The sequence below is a fragment of the Zosterops lateralis genome (assembly GCF_965231275.1).
Source record: "Zosterops lateralis genome assembly, chromosome: 4".
Taxonomy (NCBI): Eukaryota; Metazoa; Chordata; class Aves; order Passeriformes; family Zosteropidae; genus Zosterops; species Zosterops lateralis.
The window spans coordinates 43,944,183-43,957,938 of record NC_139765.1 but is presented as its reverse complement, the minus strand read 5'-3'; the positions used below and the strand labels follow the sequence as shown (position 1 = coordinate 43,957,938).

At 39.6% G+C, this 13,756-nt stretch overlaps 1 long non-coding RNA gene across 1 annotated transcript; it reads right to left on the bottom strand.

Annotated features, from left to right (window-relative positions):
- Positions 1-220: 220 nt before the first annotated feature.
- LOC310908461 lies at positions 221-12,677 on the bottom strand. Its single transcript, XR_014589856.1, has 4 exons — positions 12,565-12,677; positions 11,609-11,717; positions 3,499-5,663; positions 221-1,568 (listed from the first exon to the last, which is right to left on the bottom strand). It is a non-coding gene; the product is annotated as an uncharacterized lncRNA (long non-coding RNA).
- Between the last annotated feature and the right edge of the window lie 1,079 nt (positions 12,678-13,756).

Sequence of the window (13,756 nt, the reverse complement as noted above, 5' to 3'; positions counted from 1 at the left end):
TAAAACTTCAAATAGCCATTTGGAAAAAAGAAAGGATTTGAAGAATTTTAAATGAAATGAAAAATTTTAATGGATGTTAACTGTTAAACAGAAATTGTGATGCTGCCATCCCAGTTCAGTCTTGGCAGTTCTGAAGCACCTGGCTCCTTTTATTTTACATGAAATATGGAACTAAGGCCTGGTTTAGAAAGAAACTGGAGTAAGAGAGAAATTCTATCATAACAGCAAGTGCTTTATTTAGTGCTTCTCAGTTGCATGTGAAGGACAACAGCTGGGCTAGAAAAGTATGGACTTTTACCTAAAACATGACATTTTTGCTTTTAGAAAGAGGGGAAAAAAAAGTGATCCTGTTTCTTCATTTCTATTCCTGACTTCCCATATCCTCTGCTTTACTTGCAAAATAAATGCAGATTCTTCTTTATAATGCTTTATTGTAAAAAAAGATTTTTCACTGAATAAAATGAGTTTACTTATATTTGACTACTCTGAACTTGTCTCAAGGTCTAAACTGCATATTTCTTCTTCATTCCTGTGCAGAAGGATTTGACTTGTCCTTCTGGAGCCTTTCAAGGCTTTCAAGAAATTTAAAGCTCATATTGGTACTGGGACTCTTACACAGGATTAGCCATTGCATTATTCTGCAGAAACCAAGGCATTAGCAGTTGAAGACAGAGGAGGTGTGAGGATGATGATGATGCTGCTGCCCTACTTTGGACTCCAGACAAACTCTTTTGCATCACTGGAATGGTAAAATTTCCACTGTGACCTGTTAGAAGAGCTACCTCTCCCCATTCTTCTAAAGCTCAGCATGAATTTGATATAATTGCATGGGGAAGCAGAGGAGTTCTAATTGAAAATCAACAGTTAAAAATCTGTGCTTCTTGTTCAGTTGTTTAACTTTACTGTTTGCAACTCAAAATTATAGTTTGGGATTAACTGCAACTTTATTCTCCCCTCCACACTTACGGGGGTGCAATGAATCTCCAGATAGATATTCTGTAGCTCCAGTGGCAAAGTGCTGCTGAGAGAAGGTTGAAGAAGTGGAAGATGGAAAGAAGTCTAAAATGGATGCAAATTATCAAGAGTTAAAACCAACACGTCTATGGGAGGACAGCAGTACAGAAGGCAGTGTTTTGGTACTTCAGCATTAAGGTAATATTGACTGAAAACATTAATCAAAATCAAGCTTGTGCTATATGTCCTCTGTCCCTCTCATTTATATGAAAACATGTAGGAAGTATACCACTCCTACAATATCCCTTAATTGCAAGACTTTAGATGTGGATTTTTTTTTCATATATGCATTTATTTTAAAACTTGTCCACATAAAAATTAAGGGGAAAAAAAGTATATAGGTAAAGAAAATCTAAATATAAATGTGCCATGGTCCAAAAGGTCCTATACTAGACTCTTCATAAGTGGAGGAGAGAAATTTATTTCTTAATCTCAGCCTTGAAAATATCCAGCAGGCTCTTGTTATGCTCAACTTCCCTCCATCTCCAAGGCCTGCACACTCCAAATTTTAGGTCTTTGGATGCAGTGCAGTTTGGGGGCAAAAAGACTGAAACCTGGCAACAGAAGGAAAATATAACACAGTTATTAACAGCCAAAAAGACTTTTCTAATTTTTGTATCATCTGTGTCCATCCCACATGGACATGATGCATATAAAATGAAAGTTAGTTTTCTATTTCTGTTTTCTTAAAAACACCACAAGATGACAGTTGTACCCCACCTCCCCTGAAAAAGAAATAAGAGCACAGTTAACAATTCAGCCAGGTGCACTCCTTTCAAAATGCCGGTGACAACCGGGCTAAGCAAACTAGAGGAAATATTTATCAAAAGAGCCACCACATTATCATCCTTCTAAAGAGCAACAAGGAAGTGCTAGCAGCACCTAGCTGCCTTGACTTCAGATTTCTTCTACTCCCTCACCAGTGATAACACAGGGGACAATGTTCCAATGCTCTGTCCTGCTGTTTTTATCTGATTAGAGTGGATGCTGGAGCCTTTGAAGGAAGACTAGAGGAAGGAGTCCTGTCTTTCTCTGACTCTTATTTCTACATTCTCTTCCACTGATGATGCCCTTCACACAGTGGTACCAAGTAAGTCCATTTGAAATACAATTTTTTGTCCTGTAAATTTTCAGCTGAATTAATCTTTATCTATGTTGCAGTACAGGTGTGAAATGCTAATGCCAAGAGGAAAGAAGGAATAAGAGGATGAAGATGTATGATGTGCTTCTTTTTGGAGGCAGCACCTAGTTTAAACTAATAAAAAATTGTGGAACAATTTGGTACCTAACTACTAGCAGTGGTTCCAGAACTTGCCATCAGTTTTAAGTATTTAGTGCATAACTTTAGAAAGCCACTCTGCTGGAAGGGAAAGCTATCACTAACACTCAGAAGCTAGCTACTCAGACCACAGCTGCTACAAATTCATGAGTTACTAGTTTGGCAAGTCAACTACTGCATTAGGTTAGTGACATCGTTATCTAAATTATTTACCTGCAGGTTCTCAGCATCAGGGATTTACCCAAAATCTTGGTTTTCTTATAAGGAAACAGCACTATGAGATTGTGTTGGTCAAGAGGAGATGTGGACACTGTGCACACCTATTTTCATGTCTCAGAGGTGACCCCACAAAAAAACTGCCTTCTTAGTTACATTGCATTCCATATTTTGAGGAGATGTGAGCTTTTATATCAAAACTTTTTCAATAAAAGAGTTAGGAGTTGTCTGTTAAGATTTTTTTAAGAGGCTCTTAAAGAACATGGAATATCTGTCCCCAAATAATTTTATGTATGCAGAGTCTTAAGTTAATACATAATCCGGTACACAATTCAAGAGTTACTTCCTGTAGTAGCTAGTTTGTGGTAATGACATGTCATCTCTGTAGATTGTGTAAACTGCTGGCTCTGTTTTCATACTTCAATAAAATCTGTTTGCAGAGCTTGTACTTCTCCTTTCATTACAATTAGGCAGAAGTTCAAACAACAAAATTTTATTGTTCATGTCTGTAAGTTAAATAACAACTGCGAAGTATAAAATATTTTTAAACCAATATAACAATGTGCAAAACACTGCTAAGTTCTGCTGAAATTACAGTGTACTTTCAGAAGTGACTGGTGTGCAAAGGAGTAACAAAAATACTGTCTGCTTTTCTCCCATCTCCTCTCCACACACCCTTATTTCTTGTGTAAGTGGTTCATCAGACACTATATGAGAAAGAGCTTAATAAAGCCAAATTCTGGGATAAAACACTACAAATGTATATACATTCAAACTGTGCTTTGTATCTTATATCCAGACCAAAAAATGTTAACAATGTTAAATGTTCTCTCTTCCAACTTTATAAACATGCTGAAAACTCATTTTTTAGAGATCAAGATATATATTAAGTACTTTAAAGTAGTAACCCCTTATTAAAAGTTAATTGGCAACACTGCTACAGAATATGAACTCAGCTGGTGAGTTTCTTCGCAGGTATCTTTACTTACCATCTTTGAGTAGTGAATTGGCAGCAGTTTTGTCCAATTAATTTTCACATGAATGAAGGATGATAAAGCAAACCATTTATTCAGTAGTTAAATCTTTACTACTTTTAAACATCCATAGGATAAACATTTCACAGAATACTAGTACTCCAGTTTTAAGAGATGATCCAACATTTTCTGAAGAATGGCACTCAACTCCTGGACTCCAGTTCCAACAGATGTACATGCATAACCCCCTTTTAGCTAGTTGAGTTTAAGTCTTGGAAGTAATGCTGGGAGCAGTGGCTTAAAGAGCTCCTGTTCTCTGGCTGATAGGTGGGGGCACCAGCACAAAGAACAGTGCACAAGTGAGGCTGGTACAGTGCTGCATTTGATAGTTTGTGCTCCAAACGTGCCACCCAAGATATCTGGCCTGCAGTGGCCTCTCCTCCTGACACACCCAGGCTCCTGCACATGCCTATTTGCTACTTCCTTTCCAAACGTTAAACTTCCCGTGACTTTATTTGCATTTACAAAGCTGTGGGTGTTAATATTTACAGCTACTCCATATTAAAGGTCAGCAAGCTTTACAAAGGCAGTAGCAACCCAATTAGGTGATCAGTGGCTTTGCTTTAGCTAATTTTAAAATTTGTTCCTAACATCCAGTGCAAGTACTCTGGTGTGGCAATGGACAAAACTCCATCAGACAAGACACCCACTTTCAAAACACCTAGAAAGCTGCAGTGTTTCAATGTGCATGATAGCTTTATAAAATGCTGGTGACTGCACAGCATATGTGTTGTGGTGGAGTTCTGTCATGTACTAAGGCAGGGGGAGATGTGCTGAGCTACTGAAAAGGTCATACAGAATCCTGCCCACCAAATTTTCCTTCAAAAATTTGCTAACATCACATCCCCTCACTTTCCATGAAAAGATGGTGAAGAACATTGAAGCTGCTTCAACGATTTGTTTGAGAAATGTCTGTTTCTCTCCAGCCAGCACTGAACCAACTGGAGGCATATAAAAGTCAGCTTCATTGACCTCTATCACAACTGCCCATTTAAACCAACAAGAACAAACAAAAAGCAAGTCTTTGTTTCTGCCTCTTCCCCAGAACCAGAAGAGTACCAAAAGGCAGACCTTTGGTGACTCTTCATTACAATAGATGTGCAGTATATCATCCAAATACCCAGTGGACTCTTTAATGAAAAGTTTTTTTACAGAACTGTGTTATTGAATTCAAGCCATAAACCTCTCTATTCTACAGTAATTGTGCTTGTGAAGATCATATACTGGAATTGGAAACTCTTCTCTTTGCCCAACCAGATTCGGGGTGTGGTTTGTTTGGTTGCTCTGTTTGTTTGGGGGGGGGTTGATTTTTTTTGTGTGTGTGTGTTTTTTCTTTTTCTTTTTTTTTTTTTTTGGGGGGGGGGGGGGGATTTGGTTGGTTGGTTGGTTTGGTTTGGGTTTTTTGTGTGTTTTCCCCTGCCCTCAAGAAAGAGTCTTGTGACCGTGGAGTAGCCCTTGGTGTTCTAATCAAAAGACATGTCTCAAACATTTTGTGACAATGAGATGTGGAAGGGGTAAAGAGAAATAAAGCGAACAGCTGTGTAAAGTTCTTCTATCATTCTCAGACCTAACCGAAGCCAGTAGTACCAAACTGAGAACAAAAAAACCCATCAACATTATAAATGCTAGCCATTCATCAGTCAGTCCTTTCTTAAAACCTAAACAAATAAATAAAAATTAAAAAGGCAGACAGTACTTATGAGGCTAAGTCTTTGCTAGTGAGGAGCCACCAGAACCTCTGGAGCAGAGATGAGCAAACTAAGTAACCTTTTGGGGAATTCTCCCATGCCATTCAGGCTAGCTAACAGAACTGTTCCATTCTTTAAATGATGGTCCTTGCAGAGTTCCTCCTACCTGAGGCAGGAGCAGGGACATTCAGGCGGGGCTCTGCTGTGTTCCGTGCTCCCTCTTCTGGCACCCAGGACCCGCCAAAAGCCAGCAGCAGCCTCGGGGGGGAGGGAGGGATAGGGAATGTTGGGAGGCTACCGCAAATGCATCCTGCTGGGTACACACCACTTCTATTTCTGTCTTTATCACGGATTTACAGAGTAGCAAGTCTCTTGTATCGAACTGGTGGCCTCTAACGAAGTGCTTCTCATTTTCTGAGTTCCAAATTCAAGCTGTTGGAAAATAAACGCAGAAATATCAAGGAGAATCTACTGTATGTATACAGCCTTCCCAGCAGTGCAATCAGTCCGAGGAACGGAGCACCCCAATAACGCTGCACAAGGAAAAGCCTTAATAATGCAGACAGGACCACAGCATGTACCCACAAGTTCAAGAAAAAGCCTATTGCTGAATTTAACACAGCTCTAAAATTATGGCTAGCACTCCTACTGCTGAACAACCTGTACCCTCAAATAACCTGTACATTATATTCAGTGAAACTGTGCTTTGATTAAATGAAAACCAACCCAATTTAGCAGCCATTCTTTTACTGAATCCCTCTATGCCTTAGCTTTCCCAGCAATATACTGATGATAATGCTACTAGTTCAGAATTTTGGGAATTCATTAGTATGAGCATTCAGACACTCTCCTAATGGTTACTCTAGAAAAGCCTGCAGGAAACACAAAAAAACCCCCAAAAAACCCAACCCAAAAAACAACAAACAAACAAACAAAAACAAAAACACAAACAAACCAAAAAACCCCACAATAAATAATAAAAAAAACCTGTATTTTTTTACTTCAGTGAGAAGTTTCCATCTCAAACTGAAGGATCATGCATTAAAAAAGTGATCATATAATTAAGGATTATCATGATACACATGCATGATGTCACAGATGGAAAACATAAGCAATGAGCACTGAACTCTTCAACCTAATTTTAACATATGTTAAGGCTGCCATGTAATTATACATAATTTTATGTTCAGATGCAAACAGAAACTATTAGACTTGTATTTAATGTCAAGAACTCTCTGGCAGACAAAAAATTAGTAAATTGAATGTCTATGTGTTTTCTTCTATAAATAAATAAATTGATCCTGAGATTAACTTGGCTGCAGCTAGTTACCCAAATATATATTAAAAAATAATTTTAAAACATCTTTGAAAACTTAATTAGCATATTTTGGCAAAAGGAGATGATTCCTTAGAACAAAAATTAAATGACATGAGGAAATTCACACTATCAAATGCGTACTATAATTTCTGTATATTAGTGCAAACATGACACAAACACCTGGCTTAAGAATGCAAAACTCCATTTTCATAACTTCTAAGCAAAATTAATTCCAATGGAATGCCATGGAGGCTCTGTAATAGCTTGGCAACCTCTCAAAGGAAAAACTGTGACATTATTTAATTTTCCTAAAGCAAAGTGAAGAATGAGACCAGACTTATTAAAATAAAGGTAACAGATGAAACACAATATTCTCAGTGTTTCATTCACAGATAGGCTTACTTCACTTTTACTGTCTTATAAATCTAGCCAAACTTGCAGCATTGAAAAAAAATATTTTGACTTTGTAAAGAATCACTAGAGTAACTTTGTGAAAGATGAAACAAGACAGGAAGAAGTTTCATTCTGAGAGATCACTCTGTAAATTCAGGCCACTAACTGTTTATGCTGGGGAACTTACTACAAGCAGTCTGTAGTGCAGCATGTGACTCAAGCCACTGGGAAGTTTGTGTTCAACAAACTGGAACAAAATACTTAGAACAATAAAGAAGTCTAATTTCTTAATTTGCAATGCAGTGTGAACAGTACTTAATATTCCTGAATCAGCAAAAGATAGAAACAAACTTCAGGGTAAATGCACCTAAGGAGATCTGTCACCTCCTATCTAAAGTCACCTGTAACACTGCTTGAAAGACCACAGAGAGGGAGTTGTCCCACCCAAAATGATCAGATTTTCCTCACTCTCTTGCTCAAATCCCATGTGAACTGCCCATTTTCTTTCATCTCCCTTTTTTTTCTTTAGCAGGACTATTAGAATTTTTCCAGCTTCTTGACTGTTTTCTATTTCATGCAAGGGAGTTCCATGGCGCGAAGAGGCCTTTCCCCAGCACGCCGTCTCCCACAGCACACACAAGCTAGATAAGGACAAGGCTAAGCAGCCTGCCTTGCGTAACACGTTTGAACACGGCTACGCCCCAAATACCCAAACTGCACTCTTGCCTCTTGGTAAAGGGTAAGGGGACTATGCTCACTCCTTTCTGAACACTATTAAGTGCATCTCAGCTCAGAACCAGACACTGATCCTGCTTTGTGCATCAACTACTCTTAAACATAAAGACCCTGAGAGCCTCAGAAGCCCCAAAATCAAGAACTGTTAGAAGATCTAGGAGCATATATATATATATATATATATATATATATATATGCACACCGTTTCTGTATTTTCCTAAGCGATTTTCATTGCTTACAAAGAGAGTTTGCAGCAAGATTCTGGGTAAGATAGATCTCACACTAAGGTTCAAAATTCAGAAGTAGTTGCAGCTCAGCCTAATAAACATTTTTATAATATCTGAAGATTAACAGTCATAAATTTCCCAAGAGCTTTAAATGCTATCCTGTTTCTGCAAGCAACAGGAACTGATACTAAACTGATACTACATTTGATAACCCTTTATAGTAGACAACTTCAAAAACTATTTCTTATTAGCTTTTTTTTCCAGTTGTATTAGACATAACTGTAGTTAAAAATTTAAGTCCTATGTTTTAAGCATGGTTTTCAAATTAGCTGTTACATCAGCATTTGACCAATGCACTAAGTTTGAGGGGATTTGTTTTCCAGTTACTCTGAAAATAAAAATACTTCCTTTTATCTGGGCAACACAACAGTATTCAATGCAATGCACCTATCTATCAATAGTCTGTAAGGCCAAATCCAGATTAAGCATATCACCAACAGACACATTGAGAATCATAATTAAATAACAACCCATTTCTTATTTTTAAAGTATGCAGGTATTCGTGTATTTTCACTGCTTTAAGATCTTGATTTGTTTGGGCAATTTTAATAGATTACTTAGTTTATATGTTATTTGGCCAGTATTTCTTTTATTTACTATTTAAGTTTTCAGAAGTGTTCTTCTAGCACATATTACACTGAAATACATAAATTGTCACATGTGTCTGTCCACATATTCACAGTTGCACAAATTACTTCCCTTTTCATTTATGCCCATATAAAAGTTAGGTAAGGCAACTGCTTACTCAGAGAAATTTCAACATAATTTTAGCTACTGTTGACTGTCATTTGAATTGGTAAAAATATAAAGATGAAACAGTGCTACGTGACAAGAAATTATTGCTGGCAAATCTGCAGAACTCTCTTACTAGTAGGATTTCACCACTTTTACTTGTAACAAACATCATGAAGTTATTAGGTTTGGTTTTGCTTTAAGTTAACAGGACCTTCCCCATCCAAGTATGACACCATAATTCTTAATCTACAAAAACTCTTTGCCAAATTTAATCTTATCATTTCTGTATTTCTGAGCATGGTTCCTTTTTAACATTCAGAAGAACTCTCTCAGTTTTGCATCTCAATCAAACTTTCACACATTCAACCAGAAACATGAATCACACTAGTGCTATTTCAGGGAACACTGTACAGCCATAGTGGCAGGTGGAAGTGTGCCATCCACCAGATCACACTGACAGAGAGGTCATAATAAAGTAATGTGTGAGATTAAAGGTAAAGGTAATTTACCTTTAATTTTAAGGTAATTTTAAGAATAAAAAAATGTGTTTTGTTTTGTTTTTTTTTTAAGAAAAAACCAGCACCCATTTGCTGTCAGGATATTCATTACTTCTGTGCTATGGACCAATGCTTGCTAGAACATCAAAACATTTTTTGCCATCAAGGCCCTAATCTGCATTACAGTTATGATAACTTAAAGCAGCATTTTTTTTTTTTTTGCCTGCAAGAAAATGATATGAATTTGACAATCTTTCTAAACTTACTGCTGAAGTATTGCCAACCCAGAGGGTTCAGAACACCAAAGTCAGGACCCACAAAAGAATTAGGATTTCAAAAGTATGGCAGTTTTGAAATCTAGTGGGAATGCATTTACGTATTTATTTTTACTTCTCCTTCAGTTGCATTTAGGGTTTTCCTGCTTCGCATTTCATACTTCATTGCTCAACTTTGAAGTACTTATAGCTTAAGAGTTTAGATAACCGTAAAATTCACTACTTCCAAGAGGTAGACCTTTGTGAAGAACAGCAAGTATTTAAAAATTACAATAATTACAGGTAACATTTTTAAAGTGTTTAATCAATTTACTTGGGTATTTTCAATAGTGTTTATGTAGCCAAATTTCCCCTCTGTTTTATTTCCTGAGTAATAATACCATAAAGTTGAAATGAGGAAGGTGCACATCCTGTTGGAAGATTTAGGAGGGTAACTGTCATAAATTATTTAAATAAACAGCTTAAGAAGGTGAGTGTTTTCAACGTAAAAGTGTTTTTACTTTATTTTTTTAAGATTATCTAACCCAAGCCTCCTGAGCTAGTTAAGTTCCAGTAACTGTACTCAAAACTGTGAACAAGTGTGCAGAAGTAGCCTGTAATGCTGGACCTCCACTTTGCCACATTTGTTATGCTGTTTAGCATTTAATTTCATGCGTAAGACCTTTCACTTATGATTTAATGGTGTACCATTGAAGACTAGTCCCTTATGGTCTATACTAAGTAGCAGAATCTTTAAAAGAAACTAGCACACTAAAATGTAATAAAGAATTTGAAAGTATTATTCACTAAGAACGGGTAAGGCTTACTGAGTAAACACCCCTTGCTGAAGTGTACATTTGCCACAGCAAGTTAAGCAAACAGTGAAGTCTTTAGCCCAGCATTTGCAGTGACTCCAACACTTTAACATTTTTTATTAAATATGGTTGATCTGCATGTTACTAAAATTTACCAATTTTGCTTTTCTGATCCTCTCCTCTACCAGAACTCCATCCTGTAATTCTTGTGCTTATTTTTACATTGCACCTCTATTACATGCTGCCTGCAGTCTTAAGAGGGAATTTACTAGATTCTCTACTCCATCTAATAGGCTGCATTTTCAAAAACCATGTATAGAGCACACAAATAAAATTAACTTCCCTTTCTAAGGATTTACAGTTTACTGTTTAATACAAGTAGCATATAGCTAGTGATACTAGTTACACTCATCAGAACATAATGTTGCCACAATTCAAGAGCAGCACAAGCTAAAATGGAAATGAGTGAGAATATTTCACCCACCAGAAAGCAAATGCAGAGTTAGTGACACACTGACAAGAACTGTGGCCTGCTCTCTGTAAAGCAGCAATACTGCAGATACGTAATAAGTGCAAAATTTAGTATTAGAGATTAAAAAAAAACACCAAAAAAAAAAAAAACCCAAAAAAACAACAACAAAAAAAAAACCACCCTGAAACTGACACACAGGATACAGGTGCTATAACAGAACACTCACTTAACATAGCTATACTTTAAAAAGAGAGGCCAAAACCAACAGAGAGGCCAAAACCCCATGCAAGCAGCACTGAATAAGTGACAATTCAGGTACTGGACCTATCCTGTCTGTCTGCAAGAATTCCGTAACACTTACACACTGAAATTCACTGTATATGGTAACACTTACAAACAATACAGGTTTTATTTTACAAATAAACGCAAATTGCATTGACAAATACTATACAGAGATCAATAAAAAGACTTTTTTCTAAATAGCAAGATTTTTCCCTTTTCCTTACTTTTGATCTTTGACTCTTTAGTAGGCAACAAGACATTTCATAATTCCTTAATATCAAGGTAATTTTGGTACATTTAAAATCTATAACTTCCACCAGAAACAGGTCATTTCCTTTATTTAATACCATTAAAAAGCATGCATATTAAGACAAATAGATCAGAAAAAAGTCTTAATGCACAAGCCCCTTCTCTACCTCTAAAAACGGAGGAGCCCCTTTTACAAACGTAAAACAAATAAAGCCGGTGGTGTCATTCTAGAATCAGCTTCACAACCTTATCGTAAGGGATCTCCACCTGTTTCACCTATAAGCCTAATAACCAAGCTATAAGAACCAAGACATCGTTAATGTAAAATAGTAATTATTACCAAGCTGGCATCGCAAGATCAGAGTCCAATACACACATTTTGTACCTTGGTGCTGGATAATGTTACTTGAAGCATCAGCCTAATAGCCGGTTTATTCATAAGGCACGCACTAAAATGAAACAAACAGTAATTAAGTGCTGACAGTGACCTAGTTAGCTAAACAGGGAGCTCGATGGTCCTGTCACTCATTACAGGTTCGCCGGAATCCGACAGGGAGGGTCCGGTCCGCCCGGGCCGTGCGGGAGCGGGGCGCATCGCCCCCCGTGCGGGCAGCCCCGGGCTCCGGCCCGGCGTCGCCAGCCGCTCCTGCAGCCCCGAGTCCCCGCAGCCCCCGGGTCTCCGGGAGCTACGCCCCGGCGAGGGCAGCGCCAAAGCCGCCCGCCTCGGCCTTCGCCTTCCCCTCCCCCGCGCCGCAGCTCCGGCAGCTCCGCGCTGGGATAACGCAGCCTCTGATCGCTCACTGCTCGCGTCCCCTTCACCTCCCTCTCCTCCCTCCCCCAACGCGCGCGCTCGAGAGTCTCTTCTCGGCGGCGGGAGGGCGGTGAAATCCTCCGCTCTCCTCCCTCCGCGCTCCGTAACGCGAACGAGCCGCCGCCTTCTGTTCCTCAGCCTCGGCCAAGTCGGCGTTTGTTGACAGGCTCTGCCGGGCACAAAATGGGGCTGCCGCTTCCATGGGCGCCGCCATTTTGTGAGGAGCCTCCGCGCTCTCTTGCAGCAGCCGCAGTCTCAGTCGCGGCGGCCGCGGCAGCCCAGGCGCGCCGGAGCGGCGGCCGGGGTCTGTGTAATGGTTGAATAAAGTGACCCTGTCTAGGGAATCCCCGGCTGACAGTTACGTAAGGGACCGTGCGCAATTGCTGTGCTTAGCATGGAAACCCACCTAGCCCTGCTACGCAACTCGCCTGTCCTCCCCTCTGCCCCGCTCCCCTCACAGAGCGCCCGGGCGAGCGGTGACTCACCTCCGCCGACCGCCCCTCGCGGTGGGGAGACCCCCTGCTTTTAAGGAATTTTTAAGGCATGATTAAAAACCACCGCCCTCCCCTGAATGGAGGTTTGACTGTGACTCTAAAAGAGAGATTTAGGCCCCCAGTCGCTTGTTTTAAACCTCTCTGATTTGTATTATCCTGCTTTGGCAGTCTTAGGCATACTGTAGCTGACATAGCAGAAGCTCAGAGTGTCAGAGACAGGAGCTCCAGACCAAAATCTGAAGGTCTAATTTTAGGGGGGGGGGGCGGGGGGGGATGGAAGGCTCTTAATGCTACAGTGAATAAGACACTCGCTATGCATTTCATACTCTGAAATCCACACACCACCAACTTTCAGTACAGAGCATTAAATTGAAACTTAGGTATATCTCCATTTTCCCCCCTAAATCATGAACCCAGGGCAAATCTCACCGAGCATTATTTTATCTGTCTCTATATTCAAGCTGAAGCAGCATGCAAGTCAAAAGGGAAAAAAAATTCTTTGGAAAAAAAAATTTGTTTTCTGAAGTTAGTACAGGGAGTAGAAAGGAATTGCAGATTTCCTTCTTTAAGTGCTCACTGGAGGCCATCATGTGCCATTGATTCTAAAACACAGCTCCTTACTGACTTTATTGAGTTCTGCTTAAAAAAACCCCAACCCTGTAGGCCCAATCTAAATTTGGATTTTAATGTATGGGTTGTGAGGGGCAAATATTCCTTCAGAGAGTGTCTTAAACTGGAGCAAGCACTCATCTGGGGCTGTTTGCATGCCAGGGTAGGACAATGCCCACCTGGGCACCGCTTGCTTTACCTGAGGAGCCACGGCTTGATGGAAGACACGCTTCACCCCATGGGCCCTTTCTTGCGCCTGTTTAGCCCAAGTGGCACCAAGCTCCACCATGGTCGGCGTGCAGGTCTTCTCCTGGTTTCCCATGTGGAAAACACGTCAGGAGGCGAGTGTTTACAAACAATGCGCACACCACAGGCAGAAGAGAAGAGGCTTGCAGTGCCACTGGGGGCTGCTGCCCATCCAGGGTGAGGGCCAAGACCTTCCTCCTCCATTATTTTTGTGCTGCATGTTCCATTTGCCAATGTACAGAAAGATATGAGCGGCTTAGATTGTATACAGCAGTCTTGAGGCACTTAGATTACAGGCCGTAATATCTCAAGAGAAAGAAGGAAAAAG